Source organism: Pelecanus crispus, chromosome 7 (assembly GCF_030463565.1).
Source record: "Pelecanus crispus isolate bPelCri1 chromosome 7, bPelCri1.pri, whole genome shotgun sequence".
NCBI lineage: Eukaryota > Metazoa > Chordata > Aves > Pelecaniformes > Pelecanidae > Pelecanus > Pelecanus crispus.
In genome coordinates, this window is record NC_134649.1 from 25,704,725 (window position 1) to 25,721,169 (window position 16,445).

The window sequence follows — 16,445 nt, forward strand, 5'->3', positions numbered from 1 at the left end:
GTGGACACAGGAAGAGGAAGAGGGGACACGCACAAGGTGGTATCAGAGCATGCCGGAGCACGTGGTGATTGAGGGAGATGCTGCGGGAGCTGGGTTTGTTCAGCCTGGAGAAGAGAATGTGAGGGGGCACCCGAGTGCAGTCCTCCGCTGTGTGAAGGTGGCTCTCTGGCTTGCCAAGGCCTACCCTCAGCCAGAAAGACCTCGGGAGCGCAGGACCCAGGAGTGGCCTGGCCTCCTGTGTGGGCCAGCCTGGCCTGAGCTGCAGCTCCCAGGTGCTGGGGAGCTCTGGGACATCTCTGGCTCCCAGTGAAGCCTGTAAGGCGGGCGCAAAGCATCCTCCCCGCAGTGTCCCGCAGGGAGGAGCAGCATCGGAGGCTCCTGTGGTACGAGCAGTTACCATGACCTTGGGGAAGCAAAGAGGTCGGGGGCAAAAGCAGACCCAGCCAGGGCAGTGCTGCCAGGAAGGAAACCAAGGACAAAATGCCCTGAGCAAGGAAGCTGCCTGCACTGGCCCAGAATCCTTTCTCCTCAAGTGCTGGGTGAGACCAGCAGAGCCCCAGGAGCACCCTCCATTGCTTGGAGAGACGCTGTCTCAGCCCCAGAAGGGACATCCGTCCTCCTGCAGCGCCACAGCATCTGCATGGGAAAGGGCTGCCCCTTTTCCTCTGCTCAAGCCCCAGCACGGGGGTCCCTCCACCTCGCTGCAAGACCTTCAGCTCTTGCCGCTCCCAGACGCTCCTCCCACCCTGCTGGGTCCTGCAGATCCCAGGGATGGATGAGGAAAGCCCTCAGCAATGCTGCTTCTCCGGGACACGCTCTCAGAGTTGTGACTCTGTAGAGATCTAACCCTTCTCCAGCGACTGGGTGTTGTTTCTCATGCCCTCTCTGAATGTAACCTACCATTTGGCATCTTAGGCTTGCGCATGGCACCATGGTCTGTCCGGTGGGTTCAGAAGTACCGGATGCCAGCCCCGTGCTTCAGGCAATCCAAAGGTTCCAGGTGGCTGTGTCCTCAGTGTCCCGGGCTAAGTCTGCGATCCCGTAGGGTGTCCCCACGTATGTTTCCTCCCGTCAGGCTGCTGGGAGGAAGGGCCCTGCTCTCAACACACAGACTCAAACCTTGGCACAAGGAGGATAGCAGCAGTGCAGCTTTTCCCCGCCGTGTGCGTGGACCCTTCTTGGGCAGGCAGTGTGGCGGTCCCAGGGCATGAGGGAAAGCTCCCTCAGGCCACCAGTGAAATGTAGCTCTCTGAGTTTGGAGCAGCCTCGGGAGAGAAAACGGCGTTCTCACTGAGGCGGTGAGCCCCGCTTTGGGGCAGAAGGGGCCAGCGTGTCCTGGAAGAAAGGACACGGGTTGGAGGTCAGCCAGGACTGTCCCAGCAGAGGAAGGCAGTCCAGCTCGTGCAACCCATAACAAGCTGCTTTGGGTCCTTCTGCCAGCTCTTCCCTCTGTTGAACGTCTGGGTAAGTGTGTCTGGGTAAAGGCTGCTTAGTATGAGCTACAAGGTGAGAAACAGGAGAGGCAATAACTTACCCAGGCAGATTGACAGGCTGTCCAACACAGGGGTGAAGGGAGGCAGCAGCAGAGACCACAAGTGCAAGCATCGAACCACCGATGGCTGGGTCGTGAATGTACTCTGTGAGGTGCAGTGCTGAAGACGTTCTGCTGGAAACTTCATAACCAGGTCTAAGTATGCGAAAGCAAGATTCTCACAAGTTATCAGCCTGGGTCTTGTAAGAGAGGGCATGCCCTGCTTGTGCAAAGAGCTCTGCCACTCCCTTGAAAGTCCCTTTGAGTAGAGAGTGCCCGCTGGACCCGGAGGAAGGCTGCACATGGTGACGGCCAAGGAGACGGAGAGAGTGCCAGGCTCAGCCGGGAGCATATGGCTCGGTAAGGGTGGCCACAGGGGAAAGGCAGCATCTGTCCAGCAGGTCCCATGGTGTAATGGTGAGCACCCTGGACTCTGAATCCAGTGATCTGAGTTCAAACCTCAGTGGGACCTCCAGCTTTTGGCTCCCTCCGGGCTTTCCTCAGCATGTTTACACGGTAACAGCCTTGCTCTTGGGTCAACTGTTTAATGCACGCCGATCTTCCTTCCTTTCCTGCGCTCCCAGCCCTGGGACTGGCAACCGTTTCCCATCTTTGAACGGCACTCACAGAAAAACAGGGTTACCGTGTGTGCGCCATTGCCTTTATTTCCACCCCTGACCATTGCTCTCTCCATTTCTCTGAGGATTTTCTGTCTCTCTTTTGCCCGCTCGTTCATTTTTGATCCTCTGCTGTCACCTAGGGAGCTCGACCCACAGCCGGCAGTGCTCCATGCTTGTGGGTACAATTCATGCCATGGGAGAGGGCTCATTCTCCCTCTTCCTTGCAGAGCACGTGGCCAGCTGAGGGGGGAGGAGGAGAACAAACCACCACAAGTCTCCAGCTATGCTGCACAAAGTCTTTAATGAGAAGGAGGAAATGCGGTGGCGCAGAACAGAGACCAAGAAACTCATCTGCAGGGTTCAGGGAGGCACAGAGCATGGCCCATTTCCCAACAACGAGCTCCACACAAAGCGCTTGCCTTTTCCCATTCTGCTCTACCTGGTGGCAATCCCAGCCCACCAAGAGCAGTCCCTAACTCCGGCACCCTGCCCGCATCAGCAGGAGGTTCAGCAAAGCAGCAGAGAACGAGCCCTTTCTCGAGCAGTGCAGAGCAGAGCCAGAGGAGGCATGGCGAGGCCTGCTGTACAGCGAGGAGCAGTGTGCACAGGTGCCTCCCGCCAGGTGGGAAGAGGACACCCAGCCCGTCTGGAGCAGTAGGCACGCTCCTGCTGCAAAGTCCCCGTCTTCCTTTGTGCTCCAAAGGGGATGATCCGCCGGCTTCAGCAGTTGAGGCTGCAGCGCGGGGGAGGCAGACACAGCCCTGCCCCCCCCAGACCAAGGGAGCCCCCAGAAGAGATGGGAACCCCGCCGACGCTGAGGGAGCTCCCAACAGCAGCTGACAGGGAGGATCCCACGGCTGTGCTCTGAGGGAAAGAGGTGAGGATGGGGCCCGGCAGGGTCACCACCACCGGGGAGGCCTCGATGGCCACTGTCGAGTCAGCGCAGCGGGCGACACAGGGCTCGCTGCAGCTGCTTGCAAGTGGGGTTGGGCCAGAGGGGCCACAGGGGCGTGGAAGACAGGGTCTGAAGCAAGACATCTCTCGGTGAGGGAGGCAAAGCTGAAACACAGAGCAGGCAGGGAGCACAAACCTCAGTATCAGTCTCTCTTTCTTTTCCTCAGCTCTCCCAGTGGACACTCTTTCTTTTAAGAACAGGCACTGTGCCCACAGCTCCCACAGCCCTCCTTGTGCCCTCTGAGCTGCACAGCGCAGGAAGGCTGACCCACTTTTGGGATAGGACCCAGCACAGTGGATTTAAAGCACCTGTGGAAAGACCAATCATACCCCCATCTCCAGAAGGAGCATTGCTGCATTGAAGAAGGCGCTGGATGCACTTGGCCATTTGGTTAGAGACCATCTGCCTAAGGCAGCAATTCTGGTGGCAGACCTCCTTGCAGCTGAGCCCCATTGACCTCTTTCTGCTTCAGAGAGTCCCCTTCTTCCCAGCTCTCCCCAGCCACCATGTTCAAATGGGAAAGAGGTGACAGCCCTTGAACATTTCCATTGCAGGGCCAAGCTGAGGCAGCCCAAGTATCAACCTGAGTAGCCACCGTGACAGCAGTTCAGCCCGCAGGGAGAGATGGAGCGGACTCAGGCTTACCTCGTTCCTGAAGAAAACGGAGGCAAGAGGACGAGGATGCAGAGTGTGGAGCTTCACAGGCTTTTATGCTGTATCCCTGAGCCCCGGGGAGGCCACAAGCATTCCTTGCTCATGAAGCATCTAAACACCTAGTAATTGCCTCTTGCCAAGGCATCGTGATTAAGCCTTTGCCATTGGATTGGCCTCCCAGAGCACCTAGGAGTCATTGTGTTGTGGAAGAGTTGGGAAAAACCCGGACCTCCAGGCAAGCATGAGTCATCGTGCTGTGGACTTCAGTGGACACGGTGCCCCAGCCTCAGGCGTGCCAGGGATAACCGAGCTCATAGCCTCATTCCTCCCAGAGTGCTGCGTTTTTCAAGGGCGCATTGTAGCACCATTCCCGAGACAACTGGTGTGCTTCTATGGAATTTCGTGCTGCTGCTGCCTTCCAGTGGCCGATCAAGGGCCATGAGACTCAGTGCACCCCAGAATAATGAAGGGTCACCTCTTGAGAAGGGACCTGTGGAGGTCCTCAGGGATGACTTCCTGCTCCAGGCAGACTAAACGTCCCAGACGCCTCAGGAAGCTCTGGGCCTTGCCCCATCCACTGTCGGAGAGGTCACTGTTTCTTGGGCAGCTTTTCCAGGGCTGCACCGTGCTCCCTGTCACTTCTCCCACAAAGGCGGCCGGCATTTCTCTTGTTGCAACTTGTTAGTGTTGGTCTTGCCCTTTCGCGGTGCACCTCTCCGGAGGGTCTGGCTCCATCCTGCCACAACCTCCTGCAGCTGTTGGGAGACTGCAGTTCTTCACTTGCCTGGAATTTTCCTCTCACTGGCCCATCTGCCACCCTGGTACCAGTGACCTTGCAATCATCAAACAAGCCACGTGCCTCCTTCTTTCCTACCAGGTGTTCAGGCACAAGTGACCTCACAAGCACCTAGTGCTGCCAGGAGCCTACTCCGTCCCAGCAGCTACAGAGACAGAAGTGACCTTAAAATCAAAACGCAAGCCACACGCCTGCTGCTGGCCCAGCAGGCAATGGGGTAGAAGGGAACTCACAAGCACATAGCCCAAAATGTGCGTGCTGCTGCTCATCAGGAACACAAGCGCCGAGCGCAAGCCGTGTTCCTGCAGATGGCCTGTGGAGCCAGACGCGACCTCACAGTCAACATCCAAGCCATCTCCTGGCTTCTGGCCAGTCAGGTACTCAGGTAGCAGGGAGCTCACCTGCAGATACCCATGCCGTCTTCCTGCTGCCAGCTCGTGAAGCACTCGGACAAGGAGGGCTTCTGGAAGAGGAAACTCTGGATTGTCTTTGAAAGGTGACGGCAACTGGCAGAGGTTCCTGAGGCCTGGAGGAAGTCAACGTCACTCGTCTCTTCCAGAAGGGCATGAAGCAGGACCTGGGGAACTGCAGGCTGGCCAGCCTCACCTTGATCCCTGGGAAGGGGAAGGAGCAACCCATCCTGGAAACCCTTTCCAGACAAATGAGGAACAAGAAGGTGATGCTTTTTTTCATTACACTCTTTCCTAGCCCATTTCTGTGTGACTGTGCTCTCCTCTTTTTGCGGGGCTGTGCGTTTGTGTGTGTGTCTGTGTCTGTGTGTGTGAGCTGCTGGCCAGGAAACTTCAGCTTGCATCAAACCAAAATGGGGCACACCAATCCAGGTGTGGCGTCTGCAGTGCCAAGGGAAGGGCAACAGTCCTTTCCCCTCACCTTTCATCAGTGAGCTTGTGTTGGAAAGGAGCTTTCAAGATGACCCACTCTAAGCATGTATCCACCAAACAGGCATGCTTTCACCTGAGCAGGGGCTTGAGGCCTGGTCCCCACCCAACCAGCCAGGAGCTCTCACAGCTGAGCCTCCCAGGAGAGGACAGTGAGAGTGCCAGCACTGGTGAGAAGATTCCAGGGTTATGGGTTAAGCTCTGGAGGTGGACGGGAGGTAAACAGCAGGATTAGGAGTGAAGGCTGCCTGCGGGATTTGCAGTGGCCAAGCTGTGCTAGGACACAGGCAGATGGAGCCAGACTCTCCTGAGAGGTGCACTGCAAAAGGGCAAGAGGCAACAATCACAAGTTGCAGCAAGGGAAATTGTGGTGGGAAAAGAAGTGACGGGGGCACGGTGTGGACCTGGACGAGCTGCTCAAGAGACAGGGACCTCTCCGACAGTGGCAGTGTTCAGAAGTCGACAGGAGCCTTCTGAGGCAACTGGGAAGCTTGGTCTGCTCGGAGCAGGAGGTTGGCCCAGAGAACCTCCAGCAGTACCAGCCATCCCACATTATTCTGGGGCGCACTGGGTCTCATGGGCCCCTGAGGAGCCACTGAAAGGCAAGGCCTTGGAAGGCAGCAGCGGCACGAGATTGCACAGAAGTACCAGCTGTTTCGGGAATGGTAGCTGAGGAAAGACCTGTGGAAATGCCCTTGAGGAAAGCGGCACATCGGGGCTATGAGCTCTGTTATCCGTGGCACGCCTGAGGCCGGGGCACCGTGTCCACTGAAGTCCACAGCACGATGACTCATGCTTGCCTGGAGTTCAGGGTTTTTCCCAACTCTTCCGCATCATGATGACTCCCAGGTTCTCTGGGAGACTGATCCAACGTCCCTTTGTAGCTTGAAATGCATGGAATGGGCCACCCCATCCCTGAGCCAGGAAAAAAGGCCGTGAACTTCTGGCTCCCTTCCCTGCACCTCTCGTGAAAAGCAGGGCATCCACGCCTCTGGCGTCTGAGATGAACTTGCTGAGCAAAACAGGCCAGTTTGGGTGTGGGTCTCTTTCAGGTAAGGATGCGGGCATCTCTTTGGTCACAAAACCAGACTGTGGTAGAGCCTGATGAGAATAAGCAAGGTCCTTGTGGCCATCACTCCTGCCTGCAGGGGGCTTCCCTCCAGCCCACCATGGTCTCTCCTTGCCACTGAGCTTGGCCACATCCCTGGAGAGTTGCGTCTCTTCTCCCATATGGGATTGTGCAGTCTTGACCTTCTGCCTGAACTTACCCACAGTCTTGTGTGTGTCTATGACTACCCGTGGGGAGAAATGTCTCTCCGGGTTAGCCTGAGGACCTGTGCTGAAAGCTCTTGAGAGCTGACTTGAGGTGCCCTTCATGGTTGAATGTCACCATGATTCATGGACAAGCTCACCATGAAGAGGGCAAAGTGACAAAGGCAATCCATACAGTGGAAAACCTACTTAAAATCTCTGCACAGCTAGCCTGAGACCTCGGAGTTACTTGGCCTTTTGAAACTGGGACATAGATGAATCATTTCAACGTTCGATAGTATTGAAAAGGGAGTACAACATTTCAGATGAAAGAGGCAAAGGCTTAATTGCCAGCGAGGCCTTGCAAGCGGCAGCTACTAGGTGTTTAGATGCTTCATGAGCAAGGAATGCTTGTGGCCCCCCCCAGGGCTCTGGGACACAGTATAAAAGCCTGCGCGGCTCCAGGCTCTGTATCGCCCTCTCTTGCTTCCCTTTCCTCGAGGAACGAGGTAAGCCTGAGTCCGCTCCATCTCTCCCTGCGGGCTGAACTGCTGTCACGGTGGCTACTCAGGTTGATACTTGGGCTGCCTCAGCTTGGCCCTGCAATGGAAATGTTCAAGGGCTGTCACCTCTTTCCCATTTGAACATGGTGGCTGGGGAGAGCTGGGAAGAGGGAGGTTCTTTCAAGCAGAAGGGGATCAATGGGGCTTAGGTGCAGGAAGCTCTGCCACCAGAATTTCTGGCTTTAGGCAGATGGTCTCTAACCAAATGGCCAAGTGCATCCAGCGCCTTCTTCAATGCAGCAATGCTCCTTCTGGAGATGGGGTACGAGAAGTCTTTCCACAGGTGCTTTAAATCCACTGTGCTGGGTCCTGTCCCAAAAGTGGGTCAGCCTTCCTGCGCTGTGCAGCTCAGAGGGCACAAGGAGGGCTGTGGGAGCTGTGGGCACAGTGCCTGTTCTTAAAAGAAAGAGTGTCCACTGGGAGAGCTGAGGAAAAGAAAGAGAGACTGATACTGAGGTTTGTGCTCCCTGCCTGCTCTGTGTTTCAGCTTTGCCTCCCTCACCGAGAGATGTCTTGCTTCAGACCCTGTCTTCCACGCCCCTGTGGCCCCTCTGGCCCAACCCCACTTGCAAGCAGCTGCAGCGAGCCCTGTGTCGCCCGCTGCGCTGACTCGACAGTGGCCATCGAGGCCTCCCCGGTGGTGGTGACCCTGCCGGGCCCCATCCTCACCTCTTTCCCTCAGAGCACAGCCGTGGGATCCTCCCTGTCAGCTGCTGTTGGGAGCTCCCTCAGCGTCGGCGGGGTTCCCATCTCTTCTGGGGGCTCCCTTGGTCTGGGGGGGGCAGGGCTGTGTCTGCCTCCCCCGCACTGCAGCCTCAACTGCTGAAGCCGGCGGATCATCCCCTTTGGAGCAGAAAGGAAGATGGGGACTTTGCAGCAGGAGCGTGCCTACTGCTCCAGACGGGCTGGGTGTCCTCTTCCCACCTGGCGGGAGGCACCTGTGCACACTGCTCCTCGCTGTACAGCAGGCCTCGCCATGCCTCCTCTGGCTCTGCTCTGCTCTGCTCTGCACTGCTCGAGAAAGGGCTCGTTCTCTGCTGCTTTGCTGAACCTCCTGCTGATGCGGGCAGGGTGCCGGAGTTAGGGACTGCTCTTGGTGGGCTGGGATTGCCACCAGGTAGAGCAGAATGGGAAAAGGCAAGCGCTTTGTGTGGAGCTCATTGTTGGGAAATGGGCCATGCTCTGTGCCTCCCTGAACCCTGCAGATGAGTTTCTTGGTCTCTGTTCTGCGCCACCGCATTTCCTCCTTCTCATTAAAGACTTTGTGCAGCATAGCTGGAGACTTGTGGTGGTTTGTTCTCCTCCTCCCCCCTCAGCTGGCCACGTGCTCTGCAAGGAAGAGCAACTGGCCTGTGTCCTGAGGTTACTGCCAGTTGAGGGTGGAGCTCCACACACCTAAAACAAGCAAGTAGGCAAGAGAAAGACCAAAAAGCCTTGGGGAAATGGAGTGTGAGTCTGTAGACTTGTGATCATGGCCCTGTGATATCTCTCAGGGTCAGCCTCCAGTCTCGCCACTGAAAGCATTCAAGAGTTGATCTCATGTCTTCTGCCGGTGTCCCCAGCGCATCTTGCATGTATGGTGTGAAAGCACTGACTTTCCACTGCCTGCCCTGAGTACCCCCTGGCAGAGGACAGAAGGAAGCTTATGAACCAGGCTGAGATGACCACACCTCCTGAGGTGGCAGGAAAAAAATGGACACGTGAGCTCAGCTGAGTTGTGCAGGGTGCCTTCACAAACAGGCAGGGACAAGTTGCCTTTCTGAACCTGAATCTCAGCCAGAGTGCTGGCATTTGGAAGTCAGGTTTATGCCTCCTTTCCTTTTGGTCATGCACCTCGCTTCTCACAGGTGCTTTGGAGGAAAAAAGCACGCAAGCTGCTCAGCAGTAAACCAAGGCCTCCCACATGCCAGCATGCAGCCAAGAACAAAGGAATATCCAGTGTCGCTGTTTAGCCTCCCAGATGATGCATTACTCTCCTCAAGGCTGCACCACCAAGACCTCTCAGCAGTCATTGCTGTTCAAGGTGCATGAACTTTGGGGCAGGTGGACGTCTTCCCCTGAATGAATGCTGTTGCTTCTGCTTTCCCTCTTGGTCCAATCTGTTCCCGGCAGCAAGCGCAAAGCCTTCTGCAAGGTGTCCTTCCTCTGCAGGAGACTTCGATGTCTGCCTGCCAAGCGCCCTTGCAGGGACTCCATGGGTGTCATTGTCTGGTTGATTCCCAGTTCCGCACAGCTAGGGGGGATCTGTCAGCCCTGTGAAAGGGACACTGGGGTGATTAAGGACTAGGCTCACCTGGCGTACAAGGACAGGCTGGGACAGCTGGGGTTGGTTAGCCTGGGGAAGGCAAGGCTGACAGTGCTGGAGAGTGGACACGTGGATTAAAGGAGAGAGATACGTCCTCTTGTCAGTGGTGCCCAGTGAGAGGTCAAGAAGCAATGGACAGAGGTGGAAACACAAGAAATGCCACACACGCTAACCCCGTTTGACTGTGAGCGTGGTCAAAGGTGGGAGCCAGTTTCCAAGGCAGGTTGTTCAGCCAAGTATTTAGATGTGTATGTTAATGCAGAGCTTTTGAATTAACTTCCTAGTCCTCTCAAATTTTCTTCAGAAACTTCATGTTAAAAACAGTCATGGCACTTCTCACTTTCATTGGTGTGATGGGAATAAACTCCAGGGGACGGGTATGGAGCGGGAAGGAGGAAAGCAGTGGTGTTCAGCTCTGGACGTAGGCAGTGTGACGGCAAGATGGTGTCAGGGTGGGCATTTCAGTAGGGAACAGAGCATGCGCGGTCACCATCCCCCTCTTCCTAACTCCACCAACTTGGAGCACTGCTATTGACAGAGTGGGAGTCTGTAAATACTGTGCTAACACAAACCCCACATAGAACCCCAGTGCCCAGAACGGTTTTTGACTGTCAGCAGAGCAAAGCAACCCTGGAATCAGGGGCACGAGAAACTTCACCCCCTTCCAGTAGAGGGTCTAGCTGAGAGAGACTCCTTGTGTTTCCCTTGCCCCTACAGGCCATAAGCTGCAAGAGAAATAAGGGTGGCTTACTTCTTAGTTACCAGGAACGTTGCTACACCCAATTCCAGTAAACTTCAGGTTGTCCCTGCAATGCTGGAGCCTGGACAGGGTAGGTCAGTGTCTCCAGGATGACTTCAGACCAGACCAACAGGCCTTTGAGCCTTTACATAAAGAACAGGCCTCCTCCCACCACGCTCCAAAATTCATAGCTGCCCTCATGCGGCATAGTCCGTCCCTTGACAGCCACCTCGGCATTACTGGTCTTCATTTGTACCCTGCCACAGGAGCATGCTTTTGCTGAGAGTGGCAGCTAGCAGCACCAGCAGTTCCAGGACTAAAAATGCCTCTCTCCGGACTCCTGTCCCAGCACCGCAGTCAGAAGGCCAGCCTGCAGCCCTGACAGCAGACAGAAAGCACTGGCCTCAGGCCGGTCTCAAGGCAGCGGGGAGGTGAGGGGAGCTGCCTGAAATCCCAGGAGAAAGCTGGGTGGTATCTGAGGAGGAGAGGCTACCTGCAGAAGGTACAAGGCACCCTGGAGCCAGGCTGGAGAGACCTTTATCAGCATTGGCCACGAATCGAAGCCAGATCAACTACTCAGAACATAGCTCTTCCACCAAAACAAGCTCTCTCCTGCCTCCCCCCAAGTCATCCACACCTCCCATTCATTCTCCCTTTGCCCCTCCACGCTTCTCCTCGGGCAGGCTCCACCTTGCCCTTTCCATAGATCTCTCCCACTCTCGCAAACCGTTCCCTCTACACACCAACGACCTGCGTGGCAGATGGTCTCTAACCAAATGGCCAGGTGCATCCAGCGCCTTCTTCAATGCAGCAATGCTCCTTCTGGAGATGGGGTACGAGAAGTCTTTCCACAGGTGCTTTAAATCCACTGTGCTGGGACCTATCCCAAAAGTGGGATGCGCTGTGCAGCTCAGAGGGCACAAGGAGGGCTGTGGGAGCTGTGGGCACAGTGCCTGTTCTTAAAAGAAAGAGTGTCCACTGGGAGAGCTGAGGAAAAGAAAGAGAGACTGATACTGAGGTTTGTGCTCCCTGCCTGCTCTGTGTTTCAGCTTTGCCTCCCTCACCGAGAGATGTCTTGCTTCAGACCTTGTCTCCTCTCCCACACCCTTGTGGCCCCTCTGGCCCAACCCCGCTTGCAAGCAGCTGCAGCGAGCCCTGTGTCGCCCGCTGCGCTGACTCGACAGTGGCCATCGAGGTGGCCACAGGTGACCCTGCCGGGCCCCATCCTCACCTCTTTCCCTCAGAGCACAGCCGTGGGATCCTCCCTGTCAGCTGCTGTTGGGAGCTCCCTCAGCGTCGGCAGGGTTCCCATCTCTTCTGGGGGCTCCGCTGGTCTGGCAGGGTCAGGGCTTTGTCTGCCTCTCCCCTGCTGCCGTCTGAACTGCTGAGCACTCCCACCACACTCCAAAATTGCATAGCTGGCCTCATGCAGCACAGTCCGTCCCTCGACGGCCACCTAGGCATTATTGATCTTCATTTGTACCCTGCCACAGGAGCATGCTTTCCTTGCCACGTGCAACCAGCCGCAGCAGCAGCAGGACCAGCTAGCTCTGTGCCAGGCCAAAGAAGCCTGTCTTTTGGCTCCTGTACCAGCACTGCAATGAGGAGTCAAGCCTGGAGCCCTCCCAACAGGAAGAAAGCAATGGTCTCACTTTGTCTTTAAGCCGTAGGGAGGCGAGGGGAGTGGCTTGAAACCCCAGCAGAAAGCTGGGCATTTTTTGAGCAGAAGAGCCTACATGCAGAACATATAAGACGCCCACCCTGGAGACAGGCTGAAGAGACATTTGTCAGCGTTGGCCAGGAGCTGAAGCCAGATCAACCGCTTGGAAGGCAGCTATGCTCACCACTATACCCGCATCGCACCTGTGTGCAGTGCTGCCTCCTGCTCCTCCCCTTCACAGAGTGGCTGGCCTCCTCCCTCCAGCCCCCCGCACACACACTTCCTCGAGCCGCTCCTCATGCTCACCCTCTCGACTGCAACCACCTCCCACCCTTGCTCTGCATGCAGACAGGCACTGCCAGATGCACCACCTCCACACTTACTCCTCAAAACTACTTTCCAAATATTCCTGCTCCAGAGCCAAAAGGGAATCGGAGCTACTTTCATCTCGTGATGGAAATGATGGCTTTTGTGGATCACTTAACATTTTGGTCCATGCTCAGGAACTGGACAATGCTTGCCAGTGCTGGAAAAAAGCTCTGGTCTTACCTATTCCACCAAAACAAGCTCTCTCCTGTCTCCCCCCAAGTCATCCACACCTCCCATTCATTCTCCCTTTGCCCCTCCACGCTTCTCCTCAGACAGGCTCCACCTTGCCCTTTCCGTAGATCTCTCCCACTCTCGCAAACCGTTCCCTCTACACACCAACAACCTGCGGGGCAGTCGTGGTCTTTGCTCAAGGGTTGACACCACCCTACGTCCCCAAGAGGCTGGAGGTGCTGCCGGGACGTCACCATCTTTGCTGCAGGAGCGTCCCCACCCTAGTGGTCACAGCAGCCTTGGAGTCCCCCTCAGATAAATTTGAGAAGCAAAGCGCGGTCTAATATACCGCCCCACAACTGCCACCATCCCTGGTTGTCTCCACACAGCTGCCTTCCCTTCTTCCCCGGAAGCAGTCGAGACCAGCCGGGGAGCAAAACCATCCCCCCCGTGGCAGGATATCCCAGATGCCCGGCTGAGGACAAGGCGCTGGGAGCTGCAGCTGTAGCCCCTGCGGTTATGCCTCTCAAGGCCTCTGGAAGCCTGGCACCAGGTGCCTGTCATACTCAGTGGAGGTCTCAACTGCAGGAGTGAATGCTGGCCCTGAAACTCCCAGGGAGTGAGGTGTCATTGCACAGGGCACGTGATCAGCAGGGCAGAGAGGGCTGGAGCAGGTAGTTGTGGCCGAGTGGTGAAGGCGATGGACTAGAAATCCATTGGGGTTTTCCCTGCGCAGGTTCGAATCCTGTCAACTACGAGGAGCAGTCCCCTTTTGGGCTCCCTGCAATTAACCAGGCTGCAGCTGTGGGATTCGGCTCCATACTGTACCTGGTGCCCAGGGAGACAGTAGAACCCAATTGCCTTGCAGCACTTGTCCTCGTGTCCCCCCCAGCTCCCTGCCCCCTCCCCTCCCCGGCCGCACGCACCCCCCCCCCCCCCCCCCCCCCCAAAGCTCCTGGATGCATGGGAAATCCTACTCCCTTTGACAGGGTAGGCAAGTTGGCAGAAGAGAATGGACCAGTGCTGAGTAGGAGCCATGAAAAGAAGTCTACTGTTGTTGCTCGTTGAGCAGAACTTAAAGAGACTGACCTCGCCACACATCCCAAGCAGCACAGCCCCATCAGCTGTCTTCCCTACACCTGAGACTACAGCAGCTTGTCTCCGACGACAGCTTCCGCAGGATGGCTGTCATTGCTAAAGATGAAGGGAAGACACCGCATGGATCTGGGATCTTGCACTCACAAAGTGCCCCTCAGTTTAGGTCTCACAAAGGCAAACTGGTGTGGAGTAAGAGGCAAGTCGGGGGAAGAGAAGGCACCAGCTTCACCAGGTGGTGACTGTGCCATCAGGAGGCCATTCCCTGCCATCACAGCCCCTGATGGGTGGGATAGAAAAGAGCTGGAGGCTTCCCAGAGGGCTTCTTTCAGTTCCATGCCCAGCTGCTCCCAAGAGAGCGGCAGCAGAGAAGGGGCTGCTGGTAGCCTGCCTGGGTGTTGCAGCACCTTAAGGAAAAGGGAAGCCCTGAGGGGCCCATTCAGAGAGAGCCCAGAGAAAGAGAAGGAGAGAAAAGCCCGTTGCTGGTGCATGGTCTGATCCCCGCCGCAGCCATGCCACTGAGGGTGGCGGAAGCAGCGCAAGGTCAAAAGGTGCTCAGAGAGGTTGGAGGCATGGATGAAGAAGGAAAGGGGCAATGGAGAGAGCAGCTGGAGCTGAGCCAGGGACCTTTTGATCTGCAGCCCAATTCTCTGCCCCTGTGGCAGGCAAGGCTGCAGCCACACTCCCCACGCTCATACCTGCACCCACACCCCATCCCGCTTCTGCTTTTGTCTCGTCTGCCTGGTTGTTGCATGCTCTGACCTGTGGATGGGAGAGGGAACCAGCAAACACAAGCCCAGAAATGCAGGCGTCAGCAGTGCCACCTCATCCCTCGCCCTCACCAACAGGGTCTAAAACCTCAGGCTGCCCAGAGCCTTCCTGGGATGCCTTGCAGCATTTAAGACTGGCCAGCACCCAGTCCGGCTGGGCCAGCCCTGCCCTAGGCTGACTGGGAACCACCTCCACCCGCAGCAGTGTTGGGCAGGAAAGGAATGGCAGCAGGCACGGAGAGGCGGGGTTTCTCTGGCTCTTTGGCACCCCGCATGGTGGCGGGGGCAGCCCTCGGCTGGCGGGGAGCAGCAAGGGCAGGGCTGCGCCAGGAGGGAGCTGTGGGGGAGCGCAGCGCAGCGCAGCGCAGCGCAGCACGGGCAGGGCAATGCCCTCCGAGCCGGCGTGAAATGCAAGGCACTAACTGCTAAACAACTTGGCTAGAAGAACGAGCACTGCCTAGGACTATGCACTTTTGCCTCAGGGTCAATGTGACCCAAAGACCAAACCCAAACCGGTTCTCACTGGCCGAGAACATCCCATACAGATGACAAAACAGTAAAGAGATTTGTCTTCAAGAAACCCCCAGCCATATAACCACGGCCAGAACAGCAATTGACCTGAATCTAGTATAAACTCTCTCCACCTGCCCGGGACATTGGTTTAGAGCAATGGAGATAAACACCCCAGTGACCATACGTCCACACCACCTGCCCGGGAGAAGCACATACTGATTTTGCGAGCAATGGTAACTGATTAGCCCGCCCCTTAAGGTGAGTAATTTGATCCGTTGACACAACTGTGTTGTAAACATATATAAACCCTGCCATCCTCTAGATCGGGCTCCTCCATGCATTGGGCTGGGGCACCGCTATGCGCACAGCTACAATGGGAGAATTATTTCCATTGGCAATTCTATGCTGAGCGTCCTTGTCTCCCTCCTTGGCCAGCAAAGAACTGACTTGTATGCCAGACACAGTCGCGCAGCTCCCCCTGGGAGCTGGACTTCCGAGCTGGGTCGCAGCCCTCACGAGCTGGCTGGAGAGCAGCTCCTCTCCTCTCTGCCCCGCAAAGCAACAAGGCTGCCCCCGCGCTCCGGGGTTTCCTGAATTCAGCGCCTGCAGAGCCAGCTCGGGTGACCAAAGAGAAAGTCCCGATCCAGGGTTATGGGCAGGAGACGTGGGGAGAGGGACAAAGCAAGGCCCTTGCGCTTCGCGCCCCAGGCCCACTGCCACTGAGCTTTCCAGGGAGACATTTTTCCTGCCTGGGCAAGGGCACAGGATAGAGGAAGGGAAAGAGTCGTGAGCACGAGCGCTGGTGCTGGCAGGGCCAGGGAGCATCAGGCAGGGCTGTGGGAGGTCCCAGCAGAGGTGCTGGGGGGAGCAGAGTGGCGCAGCGGAAGCGTGCTGGGCCCATAACCCAGAGGTCGATGGATCGAAACCATCCTCTGCTAGTGCCATTTCCTTTTTCCGCCTCCCCTCCGCCTTTTCTCTTTTTTTTTTTTTCCCCCTTCCCCCTGCTCCTGACAGCTGCTGCCTCTCCCAGCAAGTTTTAACCCACACTGCTCTAGGTGTTGGGAGTGGAGGGGAGAGGGGGTGCTGCAGGGTGGCCTCTGTGAGAAGAGCTAAGAGGCTGTCCTGTGCCAGACACAGCTGGTTCCAGCTGCCTCCACATCACTGAGCCATCTGTGAAGTTTGTGGCATGGAGAGCAGCCATGATGGAGCTCCAGAATGAGCTGCTCCTTCCCTCGCCAGGCCGCGACATTTCAGTTGCCATGGCCCTTCAAAAACAATCGAGAGTGCCCTCTTCCAGAAGTCCTCTGTGTCTGAGCGCTTCCGTGGGCTGGCAGCAGGAAGACGGCATGGGTATCTGCAGGTGAGCTCCCGGCTACCTGAGTACCTGACGGGCCAGAAGCCAGAAGATGGCTTGGATGTTGACTGTGAGGTCACCTCTGGCTCTGCAGGCGATGGGCCATCCACAGGAATATTGCTTATGCTAGGTGCCCGTCTTCATTCCACAGTGGATACCGCTGCATGGTATATCTTTTATATCCAAAAACTTCTTGGTCC

At 56.6% G+C, this 16,445-nt stretch overlaps 3 non-coding genes across 3 annotated transcripts; all 3 read left to right on the forward strand.

Moving 5' to 3' along the window:
- The first annotated feature begins 1,931 nt into the window (after nucleotides 1–1,931).
- Nucleotides 1,932–2,003, forward strand: TRNAQ-CUG (transfer RNA glutamine (anticodon CUG)). The gene has a single exon. It is a non-coding gene; the product is annotated as a tRNA-Gln (tRNA).
- Nucleotides 2,004–13,187: 11,184 nt separating this feature from the next.
- Nucleotides 13,188–13,270, forward strand: TRNAS-AGA (transfer RNA serine (anticodon AGA)). Its single transcript has one exon. It is a non-coding gene; the product is annotated as a tRNA-Ser (tRNA).
- Nucleotides 13,271–15,757: 2,487 nt separating this feature from the next.
- TRNAM-CAU (transfer RNA methionine (anticodon CAU)) lies at nucleotides 15,758–15,829 on the forward strand. Its single transcript has one exon. It is a non-coding gene; the product is annotated as a tRNA-Met (tRNA).
- Nucleotides 15,830–16,445: the final 616 nt, after the last annotated feature.